Here is a 7059-nt window from a genome sequence, read left to right as displayed (position 1 = left end):
CTAACAACTGGCGAGCGCTTGTCCTGGGGTGCTATGCAGGATGGCCCGAACTTCTCGGGAACACGAGTCTGCTCCGAGCTCGCACTACGGCGGCCATGACAGGAATACAGTCCAAAAAGAGCGCGATAGCAGCGTTGATAAAAACGGCTAAAGAACGCGCATGATGTCACGAACGCATGCGGCATTTGCGGCGGTTTTCAAAGAAACACAGCGTGCGAACGCGTCATTGCCGCCACCCAGTTAACATTTCAGCACTGTAGCGACGTCAGCGTGATTGTCGCACTATCTTTCCCACTGAACATCGCGCCTCCCACAGCGTGTTCGTGGCCGTTTGTCCTCTTTCGGGCAAGTTCTTTCGTTCTACCGGCAGCACAGAAATTTGCAGTCTCGAAGGCAACAAGGGCACGCACGCAGCACTCTCGTGCGGCTCGTTTCGCTTCTCTCGAACATTACAGGTCAATAAACGGACAGGTTACTGCTACTTACATTACATGCCAGAAGATTTATCTGCAGTAACGATTCCATAGAAACAATGTCCACAAACAAGTATATAAACTTTTCTCGCCGCAAATGCCACCAGGGGCGCTTGCTTCATGGCTGTGAGTAGATGGGCAGAGAAGGCTCGCCAGTAAATATACGGCTGGAAGCGCAAACGATATGGCAACAAAGAGCGTTAAACGAAAAGTCAGAGAGGCGGAGATGATTTGCAATGGCAGCGATGGAAAAAAAGAACGAGCTCTGAGTCACCACCGAAGGGCAAAATCGAAATAAGGAGGGAGGCATTTTGTGATAATTCGACGGGAAGTGCTTTACTGTTCTAAGCGAGGTCGGGTTGCCTTTGAACGCGTAGTTATAAAGTGATATTCAGTAAAGAAGAAGAACAATGCAGATGCTGTGGGTAAGATAATGAAACGACGGAGCATGTTCTGATTGAATGTGCATATATACACCCAGATGTACGTTTGGGCACGAGCCTACATGAAGCCTTGCGTTTTAGGGGCAACGATGGAAATCTGAACCAGCCCGCGATAGAAATAAGTAAGAAACGGTTAGAGTATTGGTGGCAGAAAACTAGAAAGAAAGGACAAAAATATATAGTGGGAAAAGTAATGACATTCTGCCGTAAGGGTCAGAGAATGGGGCAGTGAATTTGTTTTCTTTTTCTGTAGTATAATTGATTTAACCGAAGTAGACGAGGCATTACGCCCACTTAAGACAAAAAAAAAGAAGTTTTCTCTTTTTTTGTCGAGCCTGGTGGCACACATGTTACCGCCCGTTATAAAGGGCACGCTCATAGCATCCATCCATCCGAGTTACGTCGTGAGCACGGTGAAATTGAACGCGAGACATCGTGCATCGTAACCACGTGATGATATAACCTTAGTTCTTCGTGCGTGTATGCAGTCTGTGTGATTAGGTTCCTAGATGAATCGTGCCGCTCGTAGTCGTTGCGGCGTGAGCACTGCTCTCGGGAAGAGCAAACACGGTGGGCGGACCCGATCTTCATCTCGGGCGTCTGTCATAAAACTGACTGACGCGCAAACTCGGGTACAATCTCGTTTATTCTGAAAAGGTCCCAGTTCAACCCATGACTCTCTTAGTGCCGGCGTTACTGTCAAGCGTTTCATGTGGGGACGCTAAGCAGCAGCTTCATTGCATATAAAGTAATTTGGTCAGCTTGTACTACTTGTGCCAGGCTGCAGCCTTCCGAGGAGCTTGTGATCACCTAGCCTCTTCTGCTTTTACGTGGCTCGTCTACGCAGTCTGCTTCGGAGTGAAGACCACGTCAGTTCGGGCTCAATTTTTATCTATTATTAGTGTGGACCTAATTAGCATTGCACTCGTTAGCATGATCCTAGTAAGGCCCTCATTAAGCCAGCTTTGATTAGTTCTCGTAATTAGCGCCGTGTTAATTAGCGAGGCCTTAATTTGCTCGGTCTGAGCTATACGCGGCTTCATTACCATGGTCTTAGATGTGGCTTAATGAGCTGGGTCTTAGCATGACTTGGCTTAAATAGCTTCGTCATAGCATGTCCTAACTCAATCAGCTAGGTACACAGCCCAGCCAGTTAGCTAATGAGCCGGGCGCACGTCGGGGAGCAAGTCACTAGAATGTACAGACCGATCATGGTGAATATACACGTGGCCTCAGTGATTAGTTCAAGCCGCGGCGTTGTAAGGCGCTCGCCGGAGCTAATCTAAGAAGCCACGGTGCTCATTATTCTAAAGGATGCTTAGTGCAGACATTAAACGCTTCAAAAATGAATTTCAACAGCCCGTACCTCTGAAATGATCCTTAGTAAAAGTTTCTGGCACTTTTCTTGCATGGGTGCACTTCTGCACTAAGTGGAACGACAAACAAATGAAAGAAGATGCCTCTGGTTTGAAGACACCACCCAGCCTTGTCGACCGCCCTTACGTGATGCCATGTACCGTCTTAACCAATGGAACGCGGCGCACGCTGAGGGATGGATTTCAACTTTTCGTACTGTTAGCTCGTTCAAAAGGGGGTGTCACAGAGCTGGGAAAGATTCCGAGTTTTGCCAAACTCGGGTCATCCTGAATAGCACCCATTTGTTATATCTGCTTCGTCCCCGTGTCTTTCGCCCTTCTTAAAGGGACTGTCTACCACTCGGAAAAATTTTCTTATTGGGGTGAAAATTAGAAGATCGTTCGTCACATCGGCGGCAACGAATATGCTTTTGCCCCATAAAAAAGGAATAATATTTTTAATTTGATGTTGAAAATCATGAAGAATGACCGCTAGCGTCACCCAACAGTGATGTCGTCAATCTACTGGTAGGACAAGAAATCCTCGCAGTTAGACTTATTTTGCTTAAAAACAAACATGCATACACTAAATTGTATTTTACGCACTTGAGGCAGCTTTCGGTTTTGTCAAAGAGCAATTTTTTTGTTTTTTTTTTTTCTCACGCATCGAAAAAGGCGCCCGGTGGCGCTGCTTGCGGCGCCGTCTTCGATTTCGTCTGATTCAACTCGTGCGCTATGCATGCGGCCCTCCGCGCTGGTCGTACTGTGTCGCTGTATTGTTGCTAGGATGTCACACATGTGCTGCGCTGTGAAGGCGCGCATTTATCGTCTCTTCTGATGAATCAACATGGCTTGGATTGCGGCAGCAGTGCTAAAATAAACGCATAGACTGCAATCACAGCAAAACAAGTGTTCTGTAATCGTATAATAAGGCTTTATTTAACCGCTAGCGCGCTGAGAACATTCATTACATTAGTGTTCAGCGAAAATAAAATAATCCTACAGAAGTCACATGTGCTTTCGGTTTTTATTTTTACCGGCGCTACAATCGTCATCGCGTCCACCAACCAGTGTTGTGGGCATGTTTCACGCCAATTCAGATTTCAGATTTCAGATCTTTTATTGATACGAATACAAGAATATTACATGTGTTTAGTATACAAAAGGAGGTCCCAAAGTCGAAGACTGTATCGGGACCTCCTGTTAAGGGCAATGAAAGAAGACGGAACGCAGATCGAAAAATACTGTTTTAAAAATTTCTACTCGCTTTCCAGAGAAAACCGCTGCAAGGTTGGCCACCTCAGACGGTACGCTTTCTTTGCGGTACGAAACAGAAAAGTGATGAAGGACGGTAGACAGTCCCTTTAAGCTCGAATGGATTCAAAATAGACCAAACAGCTGTGTTGTTAATCGAGGCCTTCTTTCGTGAAGAGGTCGCCCGCCAGCTTTCACTACTTCCGCACATCCCGGATCGCGCCATCCTTTATTTTCAATATAATAATGATTGAGGTCTTGCGTCCCAAACCACGATATGATTATGAGGGACGCCGTAGTGAGGGGCTCCGGAAATTTAGACGCCTGGTGTTCTTTAACGTGCACCTACATTTTAAGTACACGGGCCTCTAGTATATCGTCTTCATAGATATGCGGCCGCCGCAGCCGGGATTCGATCCAGTGACTTCGGGTGAGCAGTTGTGTACCATAACCACTAGATGACCACGGCAGTTCATCCTTTATCCTCGACAATGCAGCAGGTCATCCGCAAGTAAGTCGCCGATGTGCGTCACTCTGACCGCCAGAAAGCATCGGATGCCGCCCTGATGACATAGGCGGAAGTTGCTTAGAGCCCTAGACTAGCGACGCCCTCATACAAGTAGTGCCGAGGCATCAAATTTGCAAACAGACTTGGTGCCTTAAGGTAGTATGCGAGGGCGCATTCGTCCGCCGTCCGCCGTTAACAGTTCACGTGCTACTTGACGCCAGCTGGCAGAAGAAAGAGTGGTCCGCACTCGCCCTCATGGCTACGAGCGGGCGCTGGCTAACACTTCTAGTTTGCATGCACATAATGTCCGATAAAGTGGACGAGAGGACGACGCTGCTCTAGCTCAATTGGTAGAGCATCGGTCGTGTTATCCGAAAGTTTTAGGTTCGATCCCTCCCTGCAGCCAGTTTTATTTTCGTCCACTTTACTTTCCTCACGTTTACATCGTAATTACTAGAATAGAGTTAAAACAGTCAATAATAAACGTCCCCTGTACGTTGATTGGCTTCATTTTCTGATGGTTTTCATTAAGGTTACATTGACCGCTCACATTACACAGGCATACCGCGACGATCTGGTATATATAGCCCACATTTTGACCTGCCGTCCCTTGCCGGTGGGAGTATTCTTGTTCTGCGTAACTAAACAAACAAACTTCAGAGAATGCATGGAAACTTTTGGCGATCTTGTAAGTAGTCTCAAAACGGGCGAATCTGTTAATCTAAGCTCACCAATATTCAACGTGTCTTTAGTTAGTGATTGCAATCATCACTGCGAATCCATCGTATGGGCCTAATGTGCTTCGGCAGCTCTTAAAACACCGTAATCTCTCAGGGTGTTTTATGCAAACATTAATCCGAACACATTCATAGTAGTAGACAGCGCAATACAACGAAGACAAGAAAGGTGAAATATATTGGCCCAGCGGTGCTCCTGTTTTGGTCTTCTTTGTCTGGTTGTATTGCGCTGATTTCTATATGAATTGTACCAGCAAGCTCATGTTCGCACGCTGTTAGCTACGCAAACCAAAGGACTATTTGGGCATGCAAAAGCGCCTTACACCCCCATTTTCGCAAGGCGTTCTGTGGCAAAAGCGTGGTTTTGGGTGCTTCAAACCGGTTTATGGGTGCAGGGTCCTTACAGTGCAGCCTCCAGATCTGTGCCGCACGCGCGGCAATCGCCCCATGTGCTGTGCCTGTGGCATTGCAGGAGATGTCGCACGCCACTGTCGCCGACGTACGCCCGCTTCACGATTCCGTCGTGAAACAGCCTTCTCGAACAGCACGACAATGCCCTGCCAGGCGTTGACCATAACCCATACTGAGCTTTTGGTTCCCTGGTTCGAACCCGCCGCTCTCCATCTCCGCGTCTACGGTCTGCGTCGCCGATGCGCCGTTGACCGTTGGCTAAACACGGAAACTAAAGGCTCGCACACACCTGCGACTAACACTGGTCGCAAACGAACCGCTAATGGGCCGCTTTGGTCGCAATGCGACTGTTTTGGCTCAGTCGCTCGCACTCGATTGCTCAGGCCGGCGACTGCAGTCGCAAACCTCTGAAACAATGAGATGACCAGGAACAGGAACTCGGCTTAATTTTTGGAGGCAATTGCAATGCCAGCAGACACGCATTTCGCGTGGCGACGGGTATGAGACACACGCAGGTGTGAACAACGGTCGCTTTTTATTGCCAATCGCCAATGGTCACGCGACCGGTGCTAGCCGCTGGTGTGAATGAGTCTGAAATGGTGCAGTTACGGAGGCAAGAGCTGCAAGCTCTTCGATGTGTCCAATGCGTCCACTGCCACCACAAGATGTCATAGAAACACGAGTTGAAGGATCGGCGATATTTGTTCTAGCAGACACGGGCGCCGCAGTTTCCGTCTTACGTGCGGGTCTTTGTCGCATGAGTGAAGGTCACCACATCACTTTGTGGTCTGGTATATATACTTCGCACTGCCCTTACGGAACCAATCGAACCTTCAACTGCGCGCACTGCCCGCGTTGTTAGTCCAAGATATTCTGTACATCATTGAGATTCTTGTTCTGCCTTCATGTTCCCAAGGAATCGCTCTGATTGCTGCACATCGTCTGGTGTTGCATAGCCACATCATAATCTGTGCTTAAAATTACCGTCTGTTATTAGGCGTCCCCGCTTCATCATATGTTTACGACGATGTAAAAGGAGTTGACGCTGCTAAGTGGCGCTGCGTTCGCGAGTACTAGTGGAAACAAGAAACCGGGTCAAGCCTCGGTGCATGCGCGCGCCGTTCCGGAGCGTGCGAACACGAACAGCCGCAACACATGCTTTGTTGACAGGGTCTCACTTGTTTGCCGGCGTATAATCTCTTTCGCGCAGACCTACCAATGTTTGCACCAAGTGTTTCATGTTCCATTTCGTCGATGCTGATTATCGACGAATTCTGATGAAAAATGCTTAGAGGTGATTTGCGACGTACCTTTCTATGTTTAGCCGCTGAATGAAAAGCTTAGCTGCAAGAAAAAGAAAGAAAAGATACCGCTACTAAAAAATTTAGGAGCCCTTTCGTGTTCTGAAAAATGGGTGCGTGCCTGACCTTCTGCTTTCCTTTTTTTTCTTTCTCTCATTATCTCTATATTTTTCTCTTTCCATCTTGCTCTCTCTCTCTCTCTCTCTTCCTTTCTCGTATGCTCCCTCCCAACAGATTCCTTCCTCCGTGCCAGGAATGTTACCTTCGTCCACGTGCTTAGTAGCAAAACATTTGAGCATGCTACCCGCAACAACGACGGTCAAAGTTCATATGCAGGCAACAAGGAAACGGTACAACGTAAAATAACAAGTCACCTCGATAAGAGACCAGATTTCTATCGTTCCACATTTCTCGTTCGGAGGCTTGTCGGCGGCAAAACGAGAAAGCATCAACTATTAGAAAACGGCGCACACCAATTCGCATGTGACCGGTGCACATTCGAGGGCAGCATTTCTGTACACTTGCCGGCGTAGGGATTTTCACACACGACGCCGCAACCACCGAAATCTAACTAAGC

Source organism: Rhipicephalus sanguineus, chromosome 7 (genome assembly GCF_013339695.2).
Source record: "Rhipicephalus sanguineus isolate Rsan-2018 chromosome 7, BIME_Rsan_1.4, whole genome shotgun sequence".
In the NCBI taxonomy this organism is placed as follows: Eukaryota; Metazoa; Arthropoda; class Arachnida; order Ixodida; family Ixodidae; genus Rhipicephalus; species Rhipicephalus sanguineus.
This window is presented reverse-complemented; position numbering follows the sequence as displayed.